Raw genomic sequence first — 12,473 nt, forward strand, 5'->3', positions numbered from 1 at the left:
CATTCAATAGTACGATGGCACTTGAGACTACAATATTTTTTGTTACCTTTAAACACAAAAGACGATTTATAAAACACTTTTTCAGCTTCAAAACTATTCCAATTAATTCAATTGTCTGATTAAGAATTTTTTTTTTCAGGACCAATCTCTAGGATTTTGCCAATTCAATTTAATTTATCTCGTACAAAATGTTATTTTTAAACAAACTTAGATATTTTTCTGTTTGTTTTAAACGTCTTTTTTGTTTAAAGGTGCTACACAAGCTCATTAGCACAAAAGTAAGCAATCCTTAATTCAGTTAAAAATGGGCAAAATGGTTTATTTTCACATGAAACTACTTAAAGGTCGAGCATTTAAAAGACAACAATTTAGGGGTGTAGAATAGACTGTTTGAGTCAAGATAGCCTTGCATACAAGTCTCTCAGTATCTTAGTAAGAAACTAATGAAGAATTTATTTTTGTTAGCATTTCGATGTTTATTTTATGCAATCTTAGCTATTTCTCTTTCGAGAACACAGAACAAAATTTGCTTGTAATCCTACGCTTCTCCAAGAAGTGTCTTTAAGGCAAGGTTTGGTAGGTCTAATTATTATAAAGGCAAAGTTAGTATTTTTTAATTTCTTTCTAAGTTAGTACAGGGGCATAGGTTTTCAATTAAGTTCGGTAGGTATTTTCTGTTCTTACTGTGCTAATGAGCTTGTCTATTTTTTCTTTGTGGATTTTATATTTTCCACTGAACTTGTTATATTTTAGATTATTTTCAGAAACTGAGATGGCCCACACACCCGCACACAAAACAAATGGTCAGATTTTCATCTAGCCGATCAACGTCCCTGCAGGGTTGTGGAAACTCTTGCTCTGAGCTGGGTGTTTCTGATGTTCCTCTGCAATATTCCAACTGAGAAATCCTGGTGAGTTTATCTGATCCGTTTATTTTTGATGGAGGCACTTGGACACTTTGATGATTTGGTCGTTTGCTCTCAAGTGGAGGAGGCATCATGAGGGGAGGTGAGAGTTCGCTTTTCATGTCTTTTCGGCTTTACTTAACTACGTCAGAATACCACGCCTTTATTCTAATTGGCTTTCAAAGATGTTTGTTTTCAATCAATGTTTCTTAAAATCTTCTGTTGTTGAGGACGTAAAACAGTAATGCTTTTGTGCAGGTCATGGGCGGTGCATTTCCTGGATTTTGGAGTTAGTCTAGAACAAGGGATGTCGCTAATCTGGCTTGACTGGAATTTCACAAGCAACACTAGATTGAGCTGATAGTCATCTGGGAATCTCCTGAACGAGCTGATACCTGTTTAGGGTTCTTCTTTCTTGAGCATAAAATCAAAAATAAACGCAAAATTATCGACCAAAATCGATTAACATTTTTCCGAGCTCAAAATAAAAAATCGTTTCTTTGAAATTACAATTTATTTTATTTTCAGATTAACATAAAAATCGGTTAATCTGAAGTCTCCCGCGCATATGTTATGTGAGTTGTCACACAACACTTTTCCCAGGTGTTGCGTGACGATCCAGCGTGACAGCTGCGAAGGAGGCAACTTTTGGAAAGAAATGTTCAGAAATTTAGCCTCGTTATTAAATATGTATTTCGATTTTCGCTTTTGAATTCGGAATTAAGTAGCCAATTGTTCATCCGGACTTCCAAACTAAACCTCGAAAACGATATTTTGCGACCAAATCTAGAATATATTTATTTACTAGGCCAATTGTTTATCTTGTCTTCCAAATCTTCAAGTTAAACCTCGAAATATTGCTTTTTTTTTGTCGTTTTATTTCTTTGGTCAATTGCTCATCTTGATTTGCAAAACAATTCTCGAAAACATATTAGCAACTATTTCAATTTAATTTCACAGGCTAATTTTCCGTGGTCCATTCCACTGTGGTCCGTTCCATTGTTGTCTTCCAAAACAAACTTTTTCATTTATTTCGGTACTTCTTTCATTTCTTTGAACCTCGGGAATCAAGCGGCAGTTAATCGGGGCGAGACGATGTAAACCGAGCGTCAAGATCGGCACGAAATATTCTTCGCGCCGATTTTGCCGCTCGGTCTACTTCGCGCCCCGATTAACTGCCCTCGGTTCCCGAGTACGCTTCGTCGTTCGATGCTATTCAAAACCAAATTTGCAAATTACCTTTATGGTAACTCAAGTTTACATTAAAATTCCACCGTGGTAGAATTCAAAGGTCATTCGGATCTCGAATATTTAATTAAAGGTTAACTTTTAAATTCTCTATTCGAAGTTTGGGCGCAAAACATTTTAACTACAAATTCGTGAAAAAAAAACTTTTATTTTTAAACTTGATTATCACTGATTAAAAATTACTGATTTCAAAACGAACTTTACTCGATTCTAGGTCGTTCAAACGGACAAAAATCGCCCGTCGCTTTCGCGATGTTTTTACCTAAACAATAAAGCTTTAAATTCAATCTAAAACGAAGAGCATATATTTAATTCGATTTCTAAAACACCGAAATTTTATAACGAAACGAAACTTTTATAGGCGAATTGTTTATGTTGACTCAAAAACAAAATTTAACGAAGAAAACCCTTTTCTTTATTTATTTCTAAAACTTGTTTTTGAAATTTCGTTATCATCCTCGGGAACCAAGCGGCATTTAATCGGAGCGACACGATATAAACCGAGCGGCAAGATCGGCATGAAATAGACTTCGCGCCGATTTTCCCGCTCGGTTAACTTCGTCTTGCCCGACTAGCTGCCCTCGGTTCCCGAGTATGCTTCGTCGTTCGATGCTATTCAAAACCAAATTCCATCGTGGTTGCATTTTAATACCATTTGAATCTTGAATATTTAACTAAGATTTACTCAAAAACTCTTTCGCTTGAAATTTGCGCTCAAAACATTTACCTTCGATTTATTTCGACAAATTCTTCGATTAGCTTTCGAAACCGCAAAATTAGACAGCTCCTAAACTTGTATCAGCTTTGAAGGGAGAGTTTCAAATGACTTGTGTTCTTTTGGTGAAGTTTGTGGGATGACAGTCGGCAGGAGGTTTGGTCGGGGAGTCAGATTAGTGGTTTTCTGCGTTCGATTCTTTCTTGGCGTCCATGGAAATGTGCTGAACATGGTTTGTACTATTAGCGCTTCGGTTTTTCCGGTCTTCCAACGGAAATTTTGAGATACATTTGTTGAAAACACACATCTTGAAATTTATAATTTTGGCTTTAATTTTATTTGCATTTTAATTGCGGCTCTCAAAACTAATGAATATTCCAAATTCAAATGTGTGGTATTATGACGTAGTTGGGTGAAACCGAGAAGGCATGGAGAGCAAACTCTCACCTCCCTCATTATGCTATCTCCACTTGGGAGCAAACGGCCATATCATTAAAGTGCGTCAAGTGCCGACATCAAAGATGGCGGATCAGATAAACAGACCAGGATTTTAAAGTTGGAATATTAATGAGGAACAGAAGAAACACTTTAGCTCAGAGCAGAGTGAAAACAACCCGATAAGCAGGGACAAGATCGGCTAGATTTTTATTTTTTTTAACACAATAAAGCGAAAATAAAGAGACAAAGAGGCAGTTTTTGTGTTGTCGTTTTTACCAGCAATCCACCCTAACAAACCAGGTAAACACTTGTGTTCATGACAAAGTCCTGCTATACAGTGTTATCTGTCACGCAACTTGTCCCCCAATTTTCTCGAAAACGGCGTGACAAGTTAAATGAAACATTAAACCGTGTAACATGCCGCGCAAGAGTTAAACCCTTACAAAACAAGACGCTTCAACGGCTGCAGAAAGAAAAACTTAACTCAACTTTCTTCAACCGCTAAAGCGAACTGTCTCGTAACAATTTTGTCTTCTGCGCGGCATGTTACACAGCGCAATGTTTCAAGGAACACACTTGTCACACCGCCTCCGAGAATATTGCGAGACTAGTTGCATGAAAGATTACACCATATAACAGGACTACAAACCAAGTTCTGCTTTTAAAAATACAACAATTAAAATAAGCAATGTCTGTTTTAAAAGCTTCACGTTACCTCTACCGTGTTTTGCTGTTGTATTTACAAGTTACAAACTGTACTAAGTTGCTCAAGATTGAAGTAAAGTTTTAATATAACTGCCCTTCCCGGATTCAAATTTTCAACTGTCACACAACGCCATGTCACGCTAAATTTGGCTGAACGCACATGGCAAGAGAATCGATTGAAATGATAACGCATAGAATAAAACTACCAAATTAGGATCGTCGATTTAAATTGAGAAAATATAAGCAGCTTTTTCAGGGACTATAGCCTAACACTGCATGCTTGAAAAAGATATAAATTTGCGCTGTACAATTCACTGTTTCTCTTTGAAAAAAAAATCGTGCGAAGAAATGCTAATTCAAAGAAAAAACGCGCACGAAATTTAATATTAAAATTGCATTTTTGATATCTTATCTTCAAATGCTAATTCTGTTTGACATTTTGACGCTTGAATCGGTAAAAAAATACAGAAACAAATAATCCGAAAAAAAACAATTTTCAATCTGAGCAGCTAAGCACATTTTGTAGCTTATAAATACAACAATAAAATGAGGTAATAAACACAAAAGCACACAACAAAATGGTGTTACCAAAAAGCCTACATGACAAAAGCGGAAATGTTTGTTGATAGTAATTTTCAAGATGCAAAGAATTGTCTTTTTTTTTTTAAATTTTCCAGCCAATCTGAAAATATTAACTAAAGAATTAACTGTATACAAGACTAGAGAAGGCAACACCTTTTATAATGCGACTTTGTGTTTAAGAGATATAACAGACATTGCTTTTGTACAATGGCCCATGTTCGTTATGGGAATATAATTTACAAAACTTAAGCCAAAATTAGACATAAATATTCTCTTGAAGTTTCTGGTTAGTTCTTGAGAATTTATTAAATAATAATTTAAATTTTAGCTAAATCGAATAAAGACAACAAATATCAATTCTTTAAATCATACACAGATACCTTCAGCTAAAGTTACCAAAAAATACTGGTAATTTAACAGATTTAAACTAAATCTCTATAAAAATTCCTCTGTTGAAAAACAAACTTGGTTGTTTTGTTTGCTTTTCTGTGCTTTCTTTTGGCATAAGTTCATCAATAATTCATTTAATTGAGTAATGAGAATTTAGCAGGAATAAAAACGAAAATTTCTTTGAAGTATTAAAGATTTGACATTCTTGGCTCGAAAAAAAACCTCCCTTAAAAACTATTGAAAACATGTAGCGCAGAGAAAAGACACATTTATTTTCTGCACGAGTTAGTCAATAAAGCACATTTTGAAGTACATGTAATGAGAATTTAGTGAAACATTAAAAAATAGAACTTTGAACCGAAAGTAGAATCAAAACACTAAAGAAACAAAAACTTATTTTAGAAGTTCTAGCAAAATTGTTCAAAAGTACCTTGCTCCTGAATTTGCATTCTTTGGGAAAAATTTCAAAACTTTTTGAAACTCAAGCTGAAGGTATAAGTGTTAAGGAATTTAGAAGTGATATTTGTACACATGGGCCACTGTATAGTAACTACAAGAACCACAGACATGCATATAGCCAAACAGACATAAGACGCACATGAAAAAAAAATCAATTTCGAAAGTGGATAGGACTACAGAGTAACATGAATTATGTACACAGAAAAAGATAGCAAACATTATTTTTGGAATAAAAATTTTAAGCAACTAAGAATTGCTAAGAACTGTAATTTGTAGTGCATAAAGGTCAAACCTTCACTTATATTTAAGTTGTCTAGAGAAAAAAATCGATAGGCAGACATAAACAGCCAGATGCTTAATTGACATGCAGTCTGCTCGGTTTTACATGTAAATTTGCCAAGCAATATTCTTGACCTTCTGACAGTAATGTTTGAAATAATTTATGTAAGGAACTGAACTGCATAGTTTTCATTTCAATTCAAAACAACCTAAAAGGTATTTTTTTTTGCTGTCATCTTTATCTTAATTAGAACAAATTTATATTCTCTTTTCAAAGTAATTAATGATGAAGAAGTTGCTCGAAAATAAATAACAAAAGACAACAAACGAAAATTTTATCTACTTTTTAGTTCTTTTTAAACCATAATTACTGTATTTCCTCAATGTAGCCTCCACCTCTATTAAGCCCCACAACAAACAACCCATCCAATTTCACTGTATCTACAGACTAGCAGTCTAGGTGGCAAGAAGGAGGGGAGTGGGGGAGGGTGGATGTATTGGCAGCTAACTTGTTATATACTAAGGTTGTCCCAACCCCCATGTCAAACTATTTTTCATCCCTATCAATTCTTATTTGGATTTGATCTCAGGTGCCAGAGGGGAGGGGAAGAGGGGTATGAGCACCGAACTTGCAACCTGATAAGGTCGTCCCAACCCCCATTGCCAATCTATTTTTCATCCCTATCAATTCTTATTTGGATTTGATCTGGGGAGCGCCCGTGGGGGTGGGGGGAGAGGAGTATTGGCATATACTAAGGTCGTCCCAACCCCCATGCCAAACTATTTCTCATCCCATGTCAACCTATTTTTCATCCCTATCAATTCTTCTTTGGATTTGATCTGGGGAGCGCCCGTGGGGGTGGGGGGAGAGGAGTATTGCCATATACTAAGGTCGTCCCAGCCCCCCTTCCAAACTATTTTTCATCCTTCATTCCATGTCAACCTATTTTTCATCCCTATCAATTCTTATTTGGATTTGATCTCAGGTGCCAGTGGGGGAGGGGAAGAGGGGTGTGGGCACCGAACTTGCAACCTAATAAGGTCTCCCTAACCTCCACGCCAATCTATTTTTCATCCCTATCAATTCTCCTTAGGATTTGATCTGGGGAGCACCAGTAGGGGTGAGGGGGGGGGGGAGGGGTATTGCTTTATATTAAGGTAGTCCTAACCTCCATGCCAAACTGTTTTACATCCCTCATCCCATGTCAACCTATTTTTTTATGCTTACCAATTCTTGTTTGGATTTAATCTGCTGGGTGCCAGTGGGGGCGAGAGGGGTATAAGGAGAGAAATTGCAACCTGCCAAGGTCTCCCCAGTCCCTATGCCAATCAATTTTCCTATCAATTCTTCTTTGGATTTGATCTGGGGGTGCGGGAAGACGGGGAGGGGAATTGCAATTTACTTTGGTCTCCCTAGCCCCCACGCCATTCTATTTTTCATCCCTACACCCATGCCAATCTACTTATTTTATCCCTTAATCAATTCTCATTTGGATTTGATCTGGGGGGGTTCCATGGGGTGTGAAGGGGGGGGGGGTGTATAAGCAGCAAGCTTGCAATCTACTAAGGTCTTCCCAACCCCCATGCCAATCTATTTTTCATCGCTATCAATTCTTGTCTGGATTTGATCTGGGGGATGCCAAAGGGGAGGAGAGGAGAGGGTTGCTAGTCTATTTTAATCCCTCCCCCATGCTAATCTATTTTTCATCCCCGCCCCCAAGCTAATCATCGGTACCACCATGCCAATCTATTTTTCATCGCTATCAATTCTTGTTTGGATTTGATCTGGGGGATGCCAAAGGGGAGGAGAGGAGAGGGCTGCTAATCTATTTTGCATCCCCGCCCCCAAGCTAATCATCGGTACCACCATGCCAATCTATTTTTCATCTCTATCAATTCTTGTTTGGATTTGATCTGGGGGATGCCAGAGGGGAGGAGAGGAGAGGGCTGCTAATCTTTTTTTCATCCCCCCCCATGCTAATCAAAATTTTTCATCACTGCCACCATGCTGATCTATTTTTTATCACTATCACTAGCAGTGGGGGTGAGAGAGACAGAGAGAGAGGGTTGGGTGTATTAACCTTTGCAGCGAACCTGCAATCTACTTAGCTCTGCCCAACCCCCATGCCAATCTATTTTTTATTCGTACCCCTATACCAATCTATTTTTCATCCCTATCAATTCTTGTTTGCATTTGATGTGGGGGCACCGGTGGGTTGGCGGGGGGGGGGTGGGGGGGTTATTAGCAGCAAAATTGCAATCTTCTAAGGTCTTCCCAACCCCCATGCCAGCCTATTTTTTTTCCTTATCAATTCTTGTTTGGATTTTATCTGAGGGGTGCCCGTGGGGTGGGGGAGAGGGGTATGGGCAGCGAACTTGCAACCTACTAAGGTCTCCCAAACCCCCATGCCAGCCTATTTTTTTTTCCCTATCAATTCTTGTTTGGATTTTATCTGAGAGTTGCTCCTGGGGGTGGGGGAGAGGGGTATGGGCAGCGAACTTGCAAACTACCAGGGTCTCCCAAACCCTGATGCCAATCCATTTTTAACCCTATCAATTTTTCCCCTAATACAGTCATGCGGAACCCTCTGAAAAGTTTCCCCTCGGCAACCTCGTTCCCAGAGACCCTGGGAACGAGGTTGTCCCCTCGGTATCAAATTTAGAACTCTTTTAATACAGTGAAGCCCCTATGAAGGTTAACAGAGGAAATACAGTAAATGATAATTAGGTATGACTCAGAATACAAACAGATATGAACATAATGCATCCACTTTCAAAATGTTTGAAAATTTTGATAAGCTGACAGTTATATTTCAAAAAAAAAAATTCATATTACAAAGCATGTCTGTGGTCTTGCATGGTCAAAAGCAGAACTTGGTTTACATCATGCAATGCAATGACCAAATCCAAACTTTCTTAACCTGGGCAAAGAAGGGCTGGGTGGAGGGGGTGGGGGGGGGGGGCAGTGTGGTGAAAGAAGTGAGAAGAAATCATAGAGTGATAGAAAAGTCATAGAGAGATTTATTTCAGTTAAGGTTTAGTCAAATTTGTGTCAGTAAAAGGTTTGTCAAGCACATGAAGAAAGTGCCACTGTCAATGGCATTTGTTGTGGTCATGTTATTGTGTTGAAGTACATCTGGAGTCAGCTGGTTGTTGAATGTGTAGTGGTTTGTCAGTCAAATGATGTTACAGTAGTTCAGAGTATTCCACTTAAGGTTTAGTCAAATTTGTGTCAGTAATAGCTTTGTCAAGCACATGAAGAAAGTACGTACACAAGGCAATAGCATTGGTTGTGGTCATGTTATTGTGTTGTACATAGTACATCTGGAGTCAGCTAGTTGTTGAATGTGTAAGTTAATGATGTTACAGTTGTTAAAAGTAATATTCCAGTTAAGTTTCAGTCAAATTTGTGTCTTTGTCAAGCACATGACGAAAGTACCATGTGTGCAAGTCAATAGTATTGGTTGTGGGCATGTTATTGTATTGCAGTACATCTGGAGTCAGTTAGTTGTTGAATGTGAATGTGTAGTGGTTTGTCAGTCAAATGATGTTACAGTAGTTCAGAGTATTTCAGTTAAGGTTTAGTCAAATGTGTGTCAGTAATAGCTTTGTCAAGCACATGAAGAAAGTACGTCCACAAGGCAATAGCATTGGTTGTGGTCATGTTATTGTGTTGCAGTACATCTGGAGTCAGCTGGTTTTTGAATGTGTATTGGTTTGTCAGTCAAATGATATTACAGTCGTTCAGAGAGTAAAGTAAGCTGTTACTGTGAAGAAAAAAAAAGGAAATTTTAATAATAATTTTACCTTTCTATGGATTTTCCAATTTTTTTGGATCAATACCAGTAATACCCCTGAAATTTCCCTGATCTTTAAAAAACCCTGACTGTTTCCTGGGCTACAATGCTCTGCAGGGATGTTCTTGAAGGAACCAGGTTAAGTTTGGATTTGATCAATGCATAAGAACACAAGTGTTTACCTGGATCCTGGATTGCAATAAATTCATCAACTGGAATAAATTATTCTAATGGATGATAATCATCTCCTTGTCCTGAGACAGCTTGCCTCCACCTGTTTGTAAAGAAGAAATAATAAATTCAGACAAAATGATTATCTTGTGCCTAGTGCATATAAATAAGCAACTGTTAGCCTAAGCAGGGCTTAAACAGAGAATTTTTTGTTCACGACAAATACCTGACTGTATAATTCTGGCTGGATTTATTAAAACCAGGTTAATGAAATTTTCAGCGTTTTAAGCGCAAATTGCTGTAAAGCGTTTAATGTAAATTTAACTCGGCTTTAGGGCAACTTGATAATGTTGGGCAAGACTCTATCCAAAAGTTTCACCATCCAGAGTTCAGTATACTAGCATTACTAGAACCCAAAATTATCAATAGTATGAATTGAATAGACATGAATTTAAGGTGGCTTACTACAGTCCTCATGTGATCAAGTTAATACACTGTGACATCGTGCACCAGGCCAAATTCCCAGAGGGGGGGGGGGGTACTCTAGCTTGTAACTGAATGGGATGATCGAATGGAGGCAAATTTTAGGACCCAAAAAAAGGCTTCCAACATAACCCCAAAAAAATCCCTGGATGAAAAATTAACCCCCCCCCCCAAAATCCCTTGTCAAATTACCCCTAAATTGGGGCAATAATATAACACAAAGAAAATCACAAAAAATTAAACGCTTGTGTTTGTTTGTTTATCGCACTATAAATACGCCAAGGCACTTCAGTTCGTTTTTAATACCCCAAAAATCCCCTACATGTATTTAAATCAAGTCACCCAAAAATACTTGCCAAAATTTCCAACCCAAAAAAATACCAGAATCAAAAATTTCAAACTCAAAAAAATCCTTCGATCATCCCCGTCATTTAAAAGCCGGAGTTCCCCCTCCCCTGGGCAAAATTACAACTAAACTACTAACATATTGCTAACCGAGGTGGCCCTCCCTATAAGCCTGGTGGTTTCTTGGAGATCTTCTTGCCTTATCATCATAGGCGTACGGGCACCTTCAGACCTAGGGGAGACCTAACTGCCCGAAAAAAAAAAATGACATGCGTTGAAAGCCGAATTAAGAGGCATATAAAACGGACAACAAAACGCTCATTGAAATAATTGTGTACAAACTTTGCCTACTTGGTTAAGGGAAATGATAGTTCTTAATTAATTTCGTGGCATTGCCCGAAGATGTCAATGTACTGAATCATTTTTCTTCGGAAATATTTTATTTATTCACTCTAGTTAAAAAAAAAATTAAGGTATTTTTGGGGAGCCAATTTTACATTGTTTTTCCTCCACTTGAGAGAAATACAAAAGCGTGTGAGAAATTCAGAGATAAATGAGTTAAAACATTTCGTCGAAAGTTTTGAACTAGTCCTTAGAACTTACATTTGAGTCAAAAGCATTAGCTTCATCGCATTTGTAACGACTTTGTTTCAAGGTCTTACACTGGATTCACCGTGCGCAAACACTCAAGCTATGGAAAATCCTAACTTCTGGTCGCCCTCGCCAATTTTTCACTCACTTCAAAATAATTGAAACTGAAACAAACTGAGGGATCACGCAGAATTTGCGAGAAAAATCGAACATGATCAATGTTCGAGAGGAAACAAAAGCAGATAACTTTTGAACCACAAAGTTCGGTATATTTCCAATACTTTTTCTGTTGATGTAACTCGTTTTGAACATAATGTTGAGATTTGTCGGCTTATTTTCTATTTTTTCCTAGGCTTGTTGCCCGAATTCTAACCATTTTGCCCGAAAAATTTTGGCACTGGAGGGGCTGCAGCCCCCCTCGCCCCCCGCCTCGTACGCCTATGCTTATCATAATTATTGCTGTAATATATTTCAATCTAAAGGTGGCTATAGGCAATGATGATGATGATGATGAGCTTTATTTTATCAAAATGCAATTAAAGAAAGACAATCTTCTTTTCACAAACTGTCAGGCAATAGCATACATGTAATTAAATGTTTGATGTTGAAGCAAAAGTTCTAATGTGAAACAAAATCTGAAACCAAGTAAAAGCAATAAATTGTTATAATCATTTCATCGGGCATTGTGGCGTAATTTGCGGGCTAAAATGGAGAATTCGGTGGGCTCAATTAGCCTGCTGCCATAGACAAATCAGAAACAAGAAAATAACGGAGCCAGCCAATCGGAACTAAAAACCATTCAAATATTCGCACTGTTTTCTTGGGGTTGTCCTAAAACCCGGAATGCCGGAAACCCGGAAAACCGGAATGCCGGAAATCCGGATAAGAAAGCCCGGAATCCTAAAACCCGGAATGACCTTTTTTGTGTACGTCTTTTCAAGATAAATACGTGGAAATATGTTATTTTTTGGGAAATTGGAAGTTTGTTACGAGTTTTCAATTACGTTGCGAGTTAGCGACTCAAATTGTCAATTTCGATACAAAGTTCCGGTTCCCAACTTCGGCCCGACTGAACTTCGCAATTTAGCTAGTTGAGGAGAAGCAAAACATATTGTTTCAAAGTCATGGCGATATCTGAACTCAATGATATTAAAGGAACAAGGAAACAAGTTGCGGCGGGAATATTCCAGTGATTCTTGTGGCTCAAGTTGCACAATATTTGTTTGACGAACAAGCAATAACAACCTTCTGATCAATATTCTGACTGATAGTGAGTGGAAGCATTACATTCACATACCGTCTATTGCATCTAAGCATGAACGCGTCCTTTCGAAAATGGGTATCAATCAAATACCGTCGATATTC

At 37.8% G+C, this 12,473-nt stretch overlaps 1 long non-coding RNA gene across 2 annotated transcripts in view; it reads right to left on the reverse strand.

The window, feature by feature from the left end:
* The window catches only part of LOC144638891 (uncharacterized), a 91,807-nt gene that overhangs the window by 61,935 nt on the left and 17,399 nt on the right, over positions 1 to 12,473 (reverse strand). Inside the window, exons 5-6 of one of the 2 annotated variants that reach the window (XR_013568033.1) lie at positions 6,524 to 9,792; positions 3,467 to 6,268 (exon numbers count right to left, since the gene is read on the reverse strand). This is a non-coding gene — a long non-coding RNA (uncharacterized LOC144638891). Of the gene's footprint in view, positions 1 to 3,466; positions 6,269 to 6,523; positions 9,793 to 12,473 lie in introns of those variants that run through there. The other variant, XR_013568032.1, reaches the window with a different exon arrangement.

The sequence above is a fragment of the Oculina patagonica genome, chromosome 14 (assembly GCF_052425735.1).
Source record: "Oculina patagonica isolate OP01 chromosome 14, crgOcupat, whole genome shotgun sequence".
Classification (NCBI taxonomy): Eukaryota; Metazoa; Cnidaria; class Anthozoa; order Scleractinia; family Oculinidae; genus Oculina; species Oculina patagonica.